At 38.0% G+C, this 16,535-nt stretch overlaps 1 long non-coding RNA gene across 1 annotated transcript; it reads left to right on the plus strand.

Annotated features, from left to right (window-relative positions):
- Nucleotides 1-2,236: 2,236 nt before the first annotated feature.
- On the plus strand, nucleotides 2,237-16,079 carry LOC144330813 (uncharacterized). The gene is made up of 3 exons (XR_013397320.1): nucleotides 2,237-3,365; nucleotides 13,789-13,950; nucleotides 15,676-16,079. It is a non-coding gene; the product is annotated as an uncharacterized LOC144330813 (long non-coding RNA).
- Nucleotides 16,080-16,535: the final 456 nt, after the last annotated feature.

Consider the following 16,535-nt stretch of genomic DNA (forward strand, 5'->3'; position numbering starts at 1 on the left):
GTCTCAAAAAATAAATAAATAAATAAACAAATAATAAGAAAAAGGAATTGCAAAGCATTAAAATTATGAATTGTAAATGTAAAAGAGAGCATGGCTCTGCTTAAAGATAGCAGACTGAGGACACGAATTTACAGTTAAAAAGACAGTTAAGAATACTCACCAATGTGAGACATAAAGAAATTTTAAAGAAATAGGAAGTAGATGGAATATGAAAACTGATGAAGTGGGAGAGAAGCAGGACTGTGTAACATGCACTAAGAAGAAACAGTCGAAGAGGTTGCTGATCAGCCCCACAGATCTCTGGACTGTCTCAGGATTTGGACATACCATGTGCATTACTACCACTCCAGCCCAAAAGTAAAGATATCAGTGCCCCCCAGATAAAGCCAATTCCATTCAGACATTTAGGCATCTCCAGTGAAATGACTGACTTGCAACGTCGTCTCAGAAGTAAATCTGGTAATTGACAAATTCCGTCCTCATATCCAGGTATCTCAATCAGCTTTCCGTTGCCTCAGTCTTAAAAGTGACCATTAAAAACAAATGATACAGGGAATAGAAAAACATTTTAAAAACCTCTCACTGGGGCTGGGCGCGGTGGCTCACGCCTGTAATCCCAGCACTTTGGAAGGCCGAGACGGGCGGATCACGAGGTCAGGAGATTGAGACCATCCTGGCTAACACGGTGAAACCCCATCTCTACTAAAAATACAAAGATTAGCCAGGGGTGGTGGCGGTTGCCTGTAGTCCCAGCTACTCGGGAGGCTGAGGCAGGAGAATGGTGTGAACCCAGGAGGTGGAGCTTGCAGTGAGCCGAGATTGCGCCACTGCACTCCAGCCTGGGCAACAGAGTGAGACTCTGTCTCAAAACAAACAAACAAATAAACAAAAACCTCTGGTATCCTTATACAGTTTCATTAAAAATTTCCATCCAGTAAAAGAAGATAGTATACTAAGTAATAATCAGGAAATAAGAAAGGCTTCTCTGAAAATTTTTTTCACACACAAAAATAAACAAATAAGTTAGACTTCAAATTAAAGAAATGTCCTTGAAAATATTACAAAGGATGAAGAGTTGTAGAATACAGGAGTAAAATTCAGAGATAGGAAATTATCAATATGTGAGACCCAACATATAACTAATGGGATTCCATAAAAAGAGAATAGTAAAATTGGAAAGGAGGAATTATCAAAGAACTGGAACAGCAGTTCTCAAGGTACGATCCGAGGACCTCTGAGGGCCTCCCTTTTCTTTATCGTAACCAAAAGACATATCTCAATAGATTGAATGCAGAAGCAAATACAAGAATCAGTTGTCTTCTCGTAAGATATTATAGAGATTGTCAAACACAATGCTATTTTTAACCTTAATCCTTTTGTTTTGGAAAGTATATTTTCATAAAAATGTGTATTATCAATGTTAACTTGCAATTTTTTTATTAAAATAGTTTGAAATAATACTTTTTTTTACATTTTTGAATTTAAATTTCTAGTATATTAAATATTGATAGATGCAGTAAACAAAATATCTTTAGTGTCTCCAATGTTTTTTAAGAGTGTAAAGAAGATCTAGGATAAAAAAGTTTGAAGGTTGATATTTTAGAGAATACCTCAAACTGAAGGACAGTAGCCTACAAATGAAACAAACAAACACAAACTCAAAACCAAAAAAATAAAAAACCTAGTAAGCTCCCAGCACAATGAAAACTAGACATAACTATGAAATTTTTGAACACAAGGGATACATGAAATATTCTAAAAAGTTTCTAGTGAAAGAAAGTAGGCTATTAAGGAAACAGAATCAGACTAAAAAACACTAGAATAAAGCCTTTAAAATTTGAAGGGGAAAATAATTTCCATCTAGAATTGTTTATACAGTCAAATTAGCAATCAACTACAAGGGTATGATAAAGTTATTTTTAGAAGTGCAAACACTTGAAACTTTTTTTTTTTTTGACAGAGTCTTGCTCTGTCGCCTAGGCTGGAGTGCAGTGGTGCGATCTTGGCTCACTGAAGCTCTGCCTCCTGGGTTCACGCCATTTTCCTGCCTCAGCCTCCCAAGTAGCAGGGACTGCAGGCGCCTGCCACCACACCCGGCTAATTTTTTGTATTTTTAGTAGAGACGGGGTTTCACCATGTTAGTTAGGATGGTCTCCATCTCCTGACCTCGTGATCTGCCCGCCTCGGTCTCCCAAAGTGTTGGGATTACAGGCGTGAGCCACTGCGCCTGGCCAACACTTGGAACTTTTATCCTTTCCTGAGAAGTTACTTGAGTATGTGCTCCAGCAAAAAGAATGAGGGGATGAAGAGAGAGGAAGATATAGCCTATGGCAGAGTAAAATGTAATTTAGAAAGTTAGTAAAGGAAAGTACAATGATGATGGCTCTACAGTTGATCTAGAGAACCTGTCTACAGGTCAGAATGAAGCCAGAGTTAAGAGGATCTGGGATGGAGATCACAAGGAAATCAAAGGGACCTGAGATATTTGATATTATTCTTAAAATGACTTAAGGAGATGACATAAACAAATAATGCATAGAAATAATAAAGCATTTTCGAACTAAAAAAACCACAGGAAATAAATGTAATCATGATATTCAACTGGGTAGTAAACAATATTTACATAATTATAAAGATGTAAATAAACACTTTATTGATTTTTAACTTTTAGAATCATGCCATGTGAAAGCATCAAATAGCATGTTTATAGGATGGCATATAAATGGTATTACCTTTGAAATATTATAGTACAAGTACACATGTCAGAGGCTAGAAGGTGGAAAGCAGTAGTAAAGGGGCTAACATCCTTATAAAGTGGAGAGAACAACAATGAAGGCGAGCTACATTATCTAAAATTAAAAAGGTAATCAACAGAGAAGTACAAATATTGACATAGCTACACTGGGGAGAAGTGAAAGTTGTCGTTAATGTGTTAAATAATTTCTTACTAGAGCAGAACATCTATAAATAATAAGAAAACTGGGAAATCTAGAAGTAGCTGCCTAAGATTATTATCTAGCAGTAACAGCCATTTAAAGAAGTAACTACCAGAAGAAACAAATACCTAAAGGGATTGTCTGTGGAGATGGGAATGGGCACAGAAGAAATTCATCAAGACCCTTTACTTTCTTTAAAGTGCAATTATTTTGATATCTAACCGGATGTCTCAGTTAACAGAAAAGTCACGTCTAGGAAGGATGTTTGAAATGTTACATTAGGAGGCTGACAGCTGTTCCTTCCTGAGGTTTGGAGGTGAGAATTATTGACATAACCCCAGTATCATGGAGCACTCCTCTCTGCAAGCGTAAGGTGCTGTGTGTTGTTTGAAGAACACTGCATGTGCTACCTTCCTCAGTACTAATCTGGTAAGTAACTTAAATCATCACTAAATATTCTAGCTCTTCCATCTTCCTTTCCTCATTATCCTTCTCTTCAGTTTCTTATTCCATTGTCTCCTTTATAGCTCCCATTTACAAACTGGTTGAAGTTTTTGTTAAAGAGTTTTAAGTTCTTGTGGAAACACTGGAGTAATTTATATTAAATCATACTTTTGGAATCTCTTGTCCTCGTTTGGACAGGAATATGTGGGGAAATCCAGGGGCTTCTTCAGAACAGCAAAGCTCTTTCGGGTAAATCCTCTCCTCTGAAAGGGCCTTTCTGTCATTAAGTGATAGACACTGTGGAATGATGAAAGTAGAATAGAGACACTGGAGACCCGTATGCCCCCATATGCCCATGTGGCTCCATTTTTGCTGGAACAATGGATGTCAGCCAGCACCTTCTATCTAAGTCAGTTTGGACTGCCATAATAAAAATGCCATACACTGTGAGACTTAACCAGCAGAAATTTATTCCTCACAGTCCTGGAGGTCAGGAAGTCCAAGATCAAGGTGCCGGCACATCCAGTGTCTGGTGAGGGCACACTTCCTGCTTTGCAGATGAATGCCTTTTGTATCTTCATATGATGGAGCAGAGGGAGAGAGGAAGCTCTCTCCTTCTTCTTATAAGTGCACTAATTCCTTTTGTTAGGGCCCCATATTCATAAGCTGCCACAGGCCCCAACTCCAAATACCATCATATTGGGCATTAGTCTTCAACATATGAATCTTAGGGGAGACACCAACATTTAGTTCATAGCAGCTTGATGCATTCTGAATGCCATTAAGTTTAGAAAAAAGGAGACCTAAGTTTATTTTGCAGATTGGTATGGTGATTGTAATAGGACCAACCATCCTAGTATTGAAAGCCCTGTGTCCTGAGGAATCCCCCAGTCCCAGAAAAACCAGAACACTTGGTCACCATATGGTTAGGATGACTGGTATGAAGCCAACTGCTCTGAATAAGATCCCAGATCCACCACTTACTAGCTATGTGAATTTGTCAAAATAATTTCATCTCACTTTTTCTCATAAAAATGAGAATAGTGTAAGTACTTTTTTTTTTTTTTGAGACGGAGTCTCGCTCTGCCTCCCAGGCTGGAGTGCAGTGGCCGAATCTCAGCTCACTGCAAGCTCCGCCTCCCGGGTTTATGCCATTCTCCTGCCTCAGCCTCCCGAGTAGCTGGGACAACAGGCGACCGCCACCTCTCCCGGCTAGTTTTTTGTATTTTTTAGTGGAGACGGGGTTTCACCGTGTTAGCCAGGATGGTCTCGATCTCCTGACCTCGTGATCCGCCCATCTCAGCCTCCCAAAGTGCTGGGATTATAGGCTTGAGCCACCGCGCCCGGCCTAGTGTAAGTACTTCACTAGTAAGGTTATAATAATAAATGACATAAGACATGTAAAGAACTAAAAATGGTGCCTAGCACATGTCAAGCACTAAATAAATATTACCTAATAACAAAAATAATAATGTTACCATTTTTAAGTGGATGTGTAAATGATACAATTTTGTTTTGGAGGTTGATTATGTGAAATGGGACCCATGGGTGCTTTAAGATGTCAGCTGAGTGAAAATCAAATATTTAAATGGTTAATTCTATAAACTCTGCAGAAAGAGCTGTCAGGGAAAGCTACACCCCATATTTATCAGTGTTGTAGACAAAGCTTGCATAAATAGGTGCTGTTAACACAATCCAGTAAACAAAGCTATTTTCGTATCTGATTTTAAAATATGAGGTCATGTTCACATAGATGAAATTGAAATGAACGTCAGGTATTTACCATTGACAAAATAGGTCATAAAATGTGGAATGTGGAGAAGTAGAGACAGGGGTTACTGAGTTTGAATTGTTCCAGTACTTATTACTTTTATGATATTAGGAAATACCTAGTCTTCCTGAAATTGAGGATTGTAAAAACATACAGTGGATATCTGCTTCTTTTTGTTTGTTTCTTTGCTATACAACTTCTGAACATCCTTCCTGCCTTTTAGTAATCTCCTAGCAAGTGGGCATTGGTCCCACTATGGAACTGAAGTGGCCAAATACTGCTTCCTCCAGCCTCGCTGTGGTTACAACAGTAGTCACGAAACCTTAGCATAAATCAAAATCACACGGAAAACTTTTTAAAACATAGATTGCTGAGCCCTATCCCCAGGGGGTTTGAGAATTTGTGTTTCTAACAAATTCCCAGGTGATCTTGATGCTGCCGGTTGGGGACTATACCATAAGAACTACTGAGCTAGAATGTGGGGACATGATTTAAGTCAATCAAAGAGATGAAGCTATCTGGGATTTGAGATAAGGATGCAAACATAAGGTTAGCTGAGACATTATGTGTGGATAGAATAAGTATGACAGTAATCCAACTCCAGCAACGCCAAGTGTTCAACGACTAGTATCAAAGCAGGTAGCTTTTAGATTGTTGCCGTGAATGACCTTGGCTGTCTAGGCTTCCTTGCTTTTTGACAGTTTCCTGGAGACTAACTCCATCACCTTCTGTCAGTCTATGAGCCACGCTATGTCCTTTCAGTAAATTACCTGTCTGGGTAATTTCACCACTGTCAGTTTCTGTTGCATGCATCTAGGAACTCTGACTAAAGGAGCAGTGTTATCAATGAGTAAGCTGGGACTTGAACAGTTGTCAGCCAGGGGTGTCAATAACTCAGTTTTGACAATAACTGAGTAAGTGATAGAGGAATGCTCTCAGCACTATGTGAGCACAGAGGAGAGGGTTTAATCCAAGTGATCGGCGATTGAAGGATAGGAAATGGGGGAAGAGTATGTTTGAAGAGGGTGTTAAAGGCACATAATAGCAGGATAAAATGAGAGCCGTAACTAGGAACGAATTTAGGGAGAACCTTGTGTGCCCGGCAAGGGAATTTAGATGATCATCTATCTTCAGATCCACATTTCCTAGGCTCCTCTGATCAGAGGAATCACTCTGGAGATTCTAAAGTAGGACCCCATAATCTAAATTTTTAAATAATCTTATGATCAAGCAACTTGAAAATACTGTCACAAGTATCAAGAAACATTCAAGGATCTTACGTTTGGGAAGGCATGTCTTCCTAGAATAGTCTCTGACAGTTTGACGAGGACAGAGTTGAGGGGTGAAAGATGAGAAGCAGGCAGGCCAACTAGGATGTTGCTGTAATTATTGGGGCAAGAAATGGTATATGCCTCAATAAATGCAGTCACTGGAAGGAAAATGATTCAAAATATATTATAAATAACAGATTCCCAGGTGATCTTGATGCTGCTGGTTGGGGACTATACCAAAAGAACTACTATTGATCAACTAGTAATCAAGAGATGATGGGATTTAGGGTGAGTAAGAGGGGGAGGAATCTACAAGGACATCTCCCAGAACTTGGAACTTGGGTGATGGATGGACACATGTTCCTTTTCAAAAAGTCTGGAGGGAAAACTAAGGTGAAGACAGAGCAGAGGATAGAAGCAGGGTCCAGGAAAGTGGTACAATTTTTTTCTGATAATAGTGGTATAGAGAAGCTTGAAATGGCTTATAGAAGGGGAGAATGCTGAGATCCTCAGCACACTCTAAATATTGTTGCATAGACTTCTGCCAGAGAAGAAGAATTTGAATTATTATTTATTATTGTTCTATTCACATGATATCTCCTTCTCAGGCTGGGATGCTGGTCTCACACATAAAAGGAATGCTATAGCAAGAGAGTACCACATTGTGTTTGCGTGTGTGTGTGTGTGTGTGTGTATGTGGTGTATGTGTGTGTGTTGTGTATGTTTCATGTGTGTGATGTGGGATACATTTTCTAATGTTACTTCACAGCACTATCTAAAGTTTCTATATGTATCCATTAACACAGTCTCAGACGAGGGCATAAAGGGGCTCAGAGAGTCTGTCTTTTGTTATAGCAATGCAGTCAGGAGAGGGAAGTGACAGATGAGGTAGCCAAGAAAAACTCAGATAGGGGAAGGAGATGCTGTTGTACGAAGCAACACAGAACAGTGGGGCTTATGTTGCTGAGAGCCCCTTAAAGTCACTGGTCCGAACATGTGATCCCACTGCAAACCGAGTTCTCCCTATGTGACTCACTGCACGACACAGTGTGAGCTATTTGACTTCCGGTTTCCTGCCCCATTTAACAGGAACAAAAAAGCAGATAGAGGTTTTATTGTAGCAAATAACAAATTAACATAAAAGATGTTGCATGCATAATAAAATATTCTTGTTAAAAGGTGAAATGACTGACAAATTTAACATTAAAAATAGTATCCTGTTGCATCAGTGTTTATACAGGAATTTCAGACCTCATTTCTAAACACTGTTTTCATTCATATAGTTTCATTCACTGATTTGGTGCTGTGGCATGTTAATTATTTTTTCTCGGAAGTCTTTCTAGTTTGAGAGATTCACAGTTCTTTCTAAAATTCAAACCAGAAAAGTAAATAATTAATGCTAGTATACTTAATCCTCCTATGTCTTTAAAAGTGAAGAAACACAAGCATATCTTTATGGGATCATGTCGCCTTTGATCTTCACAGTCTTTCATAGCAGATTGTTTCCTTTAAACACAGAATAATTGATAACAATATAGCTAAATGTGTTAAACACTAAAATATAAACACTGACAGTATGTAGTGTTTATATTTAAACAAAATAACAAGCAAATGCTTGTTTAATGCTCATAAATTCCCTCTGAAGTTAGTACTATGATTATTCCAATATCACAAATGAGAACACTGTGACTTGGTGAATTTAAGCAACGGGGCCAAAGCCAAACAGCTAAGTCTTTTTTTATTCCATTATTCTATTTATTTATTTATTTATTTATTTATTTATCTTTCCAACTTTTATTTAAGTTCAGGGGGGTACATGTGCGAGCTATTTCATGGGTATGTTGTGTATTGCAAGAGTTTGGCATACAGATTATTTCAATATCACAACGAGAATACTGTGACTTGATGAATTCAAGCAACTGGGCCAAGGCCAAACAGTGACTAAGTCTTTTTTTTTATTCTATTATTATCATTATTTATTTATTTATCTTTCCAACTTTTATTTAATTTTAGGGTGGTACATATGCAAGCTATTTCATGGGTAAATTGTGTGTTGCAAGAGTTTGGCATACAGATTATTTCATCACCCAGGTAATAACCATAGTATCCAATAGGTAGTTTTTCAATCCTCACTCCCCTCCCACCCTCCACCCTCTTGCAAGCACCAGTGTCTGCTGTTTCCTTCTTTGTGTCCATGTGTACCCAGTGTTTAGCTCCCACTTATAAGTGAGGACATTCAGTATTTGGTTTTCTGTTCATGCGTTAATTCGTTTAGGATAATGGCCTCCAGCTGCATCCATGTTGCTGCATAGGACACGACCTCATTCTATTTTATGGATGCATAGTACCGCATAGTGTATATGTACTACATTTCCTTTATCCAGTCCACCATTGATGGACGTTTAGATTGATACCATATCTTTGCTCTTGTGAATAGTGCTGCTATGAACATATGCATGCATGTGTCTTTATGGTAGAATGCTTTACATTCCTTTGGGTATATACCCAGTAATAGAATTGCTAGGTTGAATGGTAGTTCTCTTTTGAGTTCTTTGAGAAATCCCCAAACTGCTTTCCACAGTTACATTTCCACCTAATGTAAATTAGGTTGAACTAATTTACATTTCTTCCAGCGACAGCGTATAAGTACTCACTTTTCTCTGCAATGGCACCAGCATCTGTTATTTTTTGAAGTAATAGCCATTCTGACTGGTATGAGACGATAGCTCACTGTGGTCTTTATTTGCTTTTCTCTAATGATTAGTGATATTGAGCATTTTTTCATGTACTTGTTGGTTGTGTGTATGCCCTTCTTTTAAGAAGTGTCTGTTCCTGTCTTTTGAGTAGTTTTTAACGGAGTTGGTTTTGCTTGTTTATCTAAGTTCCTCATAAATTCTGAATATGAGACCTTTGTCACATACATAATTTGCAAATATTTTCTCTCATTCTTTAGGTTGTCTGTTTACTCTGTTGATAGTTTCTTTTGCTGTGCAGAAACTCTTTAGTTTAATGAGGTCCCATTTGTCAATTTTTGCTTTTGCTGCAATTGCTTTTGGGGTCTTCGTCATGAAATCTTTGCCAGGGGCCTATGTACAGAATGGTATTTCCTAGGTTTTCTTCTAGAGTTTTTGTAGTTTCAGGTTTTACATAAATCTTTAATTCATCTTGAGTTGATTTTTGTATATCAGGGGCCTGAGGAAGGGGTCCAGTTTCGATGTTCTGCATATGGCTAGCCAATTATTCCAGCAACATTTATTGAATAGGGAGTCCTTTCCCCATTGCTTGTTTTTGTCACCTTTGCAGTGACTAAGTCTTGTAACTTGCTTTCAAACTTCTGTCTGATCCTTTCTCAGAGACAGAAGGAAAAACAGTAATCTGAGAAGCTTTGCTTTTGTTTCCTTTACCAGTTTTTCCTTGCTTAGCTCACACCAGCTGCCTGTGTTCAGAGACACTTTATAACCCAGCTGTTACATCAATGCATTTAAAGAAAATTTACTCCTTTCCATCCATTCACATATTTCTACCAGTGGTTTTTTACCCTCAAAATGAGAATTTGGTCATATTATGCTTGTCTTTGAAAATATCCAGCAGCAATTATTGCTTAAAGGATAGTTTAAACTCTGTAACATGGCATGATACTGATAAACATATTAAATGAGAAACATTTACAATAATTGTTCCATATCTTAGTTTTTATTAAAACACTCCTATGAGAAAGGTAGGTGTCAAATATTCTCCCCAAATTGTAAACTGATGAAACACAGCTGAATTACTTTCCAAAGATATCCAGGAATTAGACAATGGAGCCAAGAACAAATTATATTTCAGAGTCTCCTAGTTTACTCTATAACAATTTTAAAGAATCTTTTATCTTTATATCAGCTTTGACACATATAATAGGCACTCTGACATGTACCACACATTCCCACATGCATACTAATAACTTATCCTATTGCTGATTCTTTACAAAGTATCTCTTTTCTATACCACTCATGACATCATATTAGACTATGCTTGTGACTGAGGGGTAATGTAGTATCAAGGATATGAATGCTTGCAATAGCCCAGCTGTGGAATCAACCTGTGTCCATCAACAGATGAATGGGTAAAGAAATGCGGTATATATTCAAAATGGAATACCATTCCTCCTTAAAAAAGTAGAAAATTCTGTCCTTTGTAACAGACAACATGAATGAACCTAGAAGACATTATGCTAAATGAAATAAGACAGGCACAAAAAGATGAATACCACATGTTCTCACCTATATGTGGAATCCAAAGCGATGGAACTCAGAAGCAGAGACTAGAATGGTGTAGGAGGAGGTTGGTCAGACGGTACAAAGTTGCAGTTGGGAGAAATAAATAATAGTTATTTAAGGTGATGGATATGCTAATTAGCTTGCTTTAATCATTCCACACTGTATATATATATCATAACATCACTGTGTACCCTATAATTATATACAATTAGAATTTGTCAAAAAAAAAAAAAAGGATAAGAGTGCATGTTTTAAATATATATAGATAGGAATTTGGGTCTACGTTCTGATACCTATATGGCTGTAAGACTCTGGGACAAATTGCGTAACCCTTCATCACCACTTTTTTGTTTTGTTTTGTTTTGTTTTCTTTTTTGAGATAAGGTCTTACTCTGTTTCCCAGGCTGGAGCGCAGTGGTGCAATCATGGTTCACTGAAGCCTGTGCCTTCCAGGCTCAAGTGATCCTCGTACTTCAGTCTCATGCGTAGCTGGGACTAGTGGATGCACCAACATACCTGGCTAATTAAAAAAAAAATTGTATAGACAGAATCTCACTATGTTACCCAGGCTGGTCTCAAACTCTCCTGGGCTCAACTTGTTGTCCCATGTTGGCCTTCCAAAGTGCTGGCTTTACTAGCAGGAGCCACCGTGCTTGGCCTTTGAACCTCTTTAAGTCCCAATTTTCTTATCTGTAAAAAGGCAAGAATAAAATATAATAAAATATAGATCTTAGAGATTTTATGAGAATGGAATAAGATATTTGTAAAGCGCTTAGCACTTTTGACATATAAAAATTGTCCAAAATATGCTTGTTTTAAAATTGTTCTGCTCTAATTTGTTTAGAAATTTATTGTTTAGGGGTTTGAACTCTATTAACGTATTCCTTGCAACACAGTCTCCTAATGGATCATGACACAGCAGTGTGTGACGATACCACATTCCAGACAATACATCTTTAAAGTGGTTAACTAGTTGGGGGCACTGTCAGAAATCTCCCATGCAGTCTGACCTCCTCCAGATTTGGGCAAGCCTGAAAAGCAGGTACAGAGCACAGAGAGCAAGTGACATAGCCTCTCTATCACAGCATCCCCACACTGTTACCAAGTGGAACTGCAGAACAGAATTTGAGGGCAGATTGCTGCAGTCAGTGGTTTATCTTCTATAAGGCTTTTGAAAAGAACATTCTCTTGTATTAGGACACCTTTTGGGGCTAATAAATATTATACAAGCATTAAAAACATTTTTGCAATTGCTTATATACTAATTGAAATATTGCCAATTCTAGGATTAATAAGAGCAGTACTCAAAGCTGCTAAAAGCCAAATCTTTGCCATCATCTGGAGCCCATTCAAGTCACTGCTCCTTCTCTTACCAGCTTTATGTTCTTGAGTAACTTACTTGGCATCCCTGAGTCTCTTTACACAGCTGTACAATGGGAATAATAATGGGACCTACTTCATAGATAAGTTGGTTGAAGATTAAATGAAGCAATAGATATAAATCCTTACTACAGTACCTGGCTCATCCTAAGGACTCAAACAATATTAACACTCGTTTTTCTCATATGAAATATTTAACTGGTTTCTTATTTTATTTAATTTGAAATATTCTTATTTTTATATCTAAGTTTATCCTCCCTTCCCTCTCCATACCACACACAGTTTTTCTCATCTCTGGGATTCTAAGAAATTGTGTCTACAGCAAAGAAACCTCACCTGGGATGAAATGGAGCTGGATGACAGAGGACCTAGCGTTTGAGTTTCTCGGAAGAGCCTTAACTGGGACGTTGGTCAGGAAATGTTACCAATGCTATTTGTCATGCTAAAAGGAGATGTGACCAAATAGAAAGGACTATGGGGACCATGAAAGGAGAGTAAATAGGTTCTGGCTGGTTCTGAATTCTGGGATCTCATTAACAGTCATCAGGAGCAGACAAGCTGGTCGTGTTCTGGGGCCTTCCAATTGGTGCCAGAGAAAGGTTCTCAGAGAAAAGTGCCACTTAAGCCTTCCTGTCATGCCTGGGAGTGTCAGAAAGTTGTTTGGTATGACTCAAAGCCTGATTATAGTTTGGCTTGTATAACCACCATCTGCCTGCATGATTTATCTCAGCCTTTTTAACAGTATGGTTTTAGTTATAACATTGGGATGTTTTTAGGTGTGATAAATGGTAAGAGTAAATTACCCCTTTAGATTAAGAAACATATGTTATGAAGATTAGCATTATCAAGGAGTTTATAATGTATTTTGTTCTTAAGGGAAAATTTTGTGGAAATTTTAATCATCAATTACAATTAATTTGAAGTACCACCAAGAGTTGCTTCACTCCCCCATCTTTCTAAATTAATTAGTGCTGTCCTCATTTTCAATAGAACTGAGTGGCTGCCTTTTGTTCAGCTTGCCTAACAATGCAATTGCAGACCAAACTAGTGCCTGGAAGAATTCACATAGCTGCTTGAAAGTTCAGTAACGTTGCAGGACATTGGACAGAAAACCCATGATGTCTGGGACCTTCAGGAAAGTTGTCAAAAAATGTAACAGAAAATTACGGCCTAAACAGCAGCCTGTTTTTCTTAGCATGGTGCCTCTTCAACATCTCCTAATATATTCATCTTTTCCTTTCACTTATACCTCTCCAACTGCCTCAGAGAAACACGCTTATGTATATATACAGGTGCTTTAATATTCATACATCTAACATATTCATCCCTTCTTAAGTCTTCCTCTTTTATATAAAAAAAGAGGAACAAACTTTAGGCATCAGATGACTATAATGTTAAGTTTTTCTAATGATTTTTAAACCCATTACTTGACAATTATGCATTCATTAGTAGTTCAGAAAACTAGCAATTTCACATATAAGAAGTTAATTTCTTAGGTTAACAAAGATTATACAAGGCACAGGGAATGCAAAGAAGCTAAATAAACATTTGTTTCTTTATTGTTGTTGTTGGTTATAATTCAGTCTAAGCTATAAGCCCTATGAAGATGGGAATTGTGTCTGTTTTTTCCACCATTATATTGTCAACACTTAGAACAATGTCCAGTGTATAGAAAGTGTGTGAAGTGAATGATCTCATTGAACACTTACTATATATTATGTGCTCAGTTCAGTTCGGAAAAGATGAAGCTTCAGTACTGAATGTGTTTGCAGTCTACAAAATGCTGTGGGAATACAGATGAGGAGCAGTGAACTCTCCTGATGAGGCGATACTGGAAGACACAGGAAATCACATGAAGAGGAACTGAATTTCAAGCTGGGCTTGGACCAGTAAGTAGGAGTTCAGCAGATAAAATAGGAGAGAGGGGAGAATATTCTGAACAAAGAGAATAGGATTTAAAAAAGGGATGGAGGTTTGATGGTCCATTTGAGAACCATAAATGAAAAATGTGGCTAGAGTTTAGGTTGTGTGTGAAGGTGTGAGGCAAACAGGGCTTGAAAGGTGGCCAGAGAGTTTGAATTTCATCCAGTAGAGGGAGTCATTTAGGATTACAGTATTGTTATATACTGCCATAGAACAATAACTGAACTCAAAGTGCATAAATGCATGAGAGGTGGGAACCTGGAGCAAGGGCATCCTGTTTGGTAGGTATTGTAAAGGTGCATGAGGGAGAATAGGGGATATGAATTGAGAGACAGCAGACAGGATAGGATGGAGGGGATAGTGGTGGGATAGTTAGGTAGAGCTAATAGGATTTAGCTGCTGAACTAATTGAATGATAAAGGATAGGAGGGAGTTAATTCCATTACTCTCTGGAGTGATGGTTTCTCTCTGGAGTGATGTGTGTACACAGATGACATTTGTCAAGACAGTAAATGGGAGAGTCGGAATATATTTTGGGAAAATGATGAATTTGATTTGAAAGATATTTATCAATGTTACCAGTTATGATAGTTTTATAGTGATGAACAGGAAGCAATTGGAAAATGGTTTAAGAGCTCAGAAGAAATGTCAGTGCTAGAGACAAAGTCAAGAACGATTTGCTTTAGAAGGGATAGTGGAAGCCTTGGATGAGATCATCAAGGTAAAGCATGCCAGATAAAAGAACAAGAAGACTAAAGCCTGAATCTTGGAAATGTCTGTAGTTGAGGAGGGGTGGAGAAAGGAATAAAGAGGGCGCTGTTAAGAAAGAAGCCATGATGTAGTAAAACAAACCAAGGGAGAAAAAATTCACAAAGCAGGAAAAATGAACACTGTCAAATGCTGAAGAAGCCTGGTGACTCACTAGAATTTGTTTGATATTTAAAAATCCACTGGTGTCTTTGGAAACTGTAATTAATTAATGACTGTGGAATTCAAATGACAGGGCCAGGGAGTTAAGAAGCGACTATGAGGAGAGGAATGAAAGCAGTGAGCATTTTACCTACTCTATGACAATGTTAATAATGAAGGGAAAGGAAGACCCGCTGGGAACTTGGTGAAGTAGCCATGTCTGGGAAGGTTTTTATCAAGACAAAGAGAAAAGTGGTCTAGGAAAAATAGTCATGGGAAAAGAAAGGATTGAAGGTCACAGAGAGAAAACATTACTCACGGACCAATCCAGAAAAATGGAAGAAGAAAATGGGGTCTTTTACTTAGGCTTTAAATGATTAAATTCATTCTCTCGCTGTTGTCAGATGATGGAAATTGTGAGTTCTCTGAGGTCTAGAAACAATAAAGCTTTCCCAGAGAATATTTATTAGCTGTACTTATTAAATAATATTAAGGTATGTTATTAAGAATATTTATTTTTATTTATTTATTTGAGATGGGTCTCACTCTGTTGCCTAGGCTGGAGTGCAGCGGTGTAATCATAGCTCATTTTAATCTTGAACTCCTTGGCTTAAGTGATCCTCCCACATCAGCCTCCCGAGTAGCTGGGACTACAGGCGTGTGCCACCATACCCAGCTAATTTCTTTGTTTTTTGTAGAGACAAGGTCTCATGATGTTGTCAGGCTAGTTTTGAAGGAATATTTGTTAAGCCTCACACCATTTTGAGGATTTTCTTTTTTAGGGCTGAAACCCCAGGATACATGGAAATACAAAGTGAGTCTGGCCTGAACTGAGAAGTGGTCAGCCAGGACTCTGCCCTGCATGTCTGCAGAATGGGCACCACTGCTTTGGCTGCCTTTCCTTAGCCTTCAGCATAACCATTCCATTAGTTAAATTAAGGAAAGCAATGATTTGTAATACAGTATATTTAACTTGGATGTACATTAGAAGAAAGCTCATTTCTGGTTATAATGTGGTTGTAAAAACTTTACTCATGTGCAGTGGGCAATCTGTGGGCTGAAATATTAAAACGCTGAATGTATTTCTTCTGGTTCTGTGTGCTGTGCTTGACATGGTAACCCTGCAGCATGAATGAAGACTGCAGTTGAACAGTTAGCCACTGAACCAATAAATACATGCATTCAGCATGCAGGCAATGGTGAAGCACAGAGTATTGTCCCGTCCATCATTCTTCCTGGAAAAAGCAAGCAAACGTAAGTGGAAGACATTTGCATTCGGTGAATGTGTTTGGTTGTAGAGGACCTGTGAGCTCAAGATGCTAATGGTTTTGGCAATACGCAGATAAGGAATGTGTTTAGACAGAATTATCTGCTGAGCTGTTACATGACCTTCATATTGGATTAAGCTTTGTTTTTCAGAGCAACCATCGATTTCTCATGAAGTAGAAGTATATTTCATGATTGTTCTTTAAATAGGCTCTTTATAAAAGTAATGACTATGAGTAATTAAAATATCTGGTGAATATCAAAACCATCAGGGCAGTAGCTTGTTCAAACAAAAGAGAGAAGCCTAAAAAAGTACAATTTTTTTTTCACTTTTAAGCCAAAGGGAGAGTTTCAGATTTACAAAGTGAAGTCTTTG

This window comes from Macaca mulatta, chromosome 8, assembly GCF_049350105.2.
Source record: "Macaca mulatta isolate MMU2019108-1 chromosome 8, T2T-MMU8v2.0, whole genome shotgun sequence".
Taxonomy (NCBI): Eukaryota; Metazoa; Chordata; class Mammalia; order Primates; family Cercopithecidae; genus Macaca; species Macaca mulatta.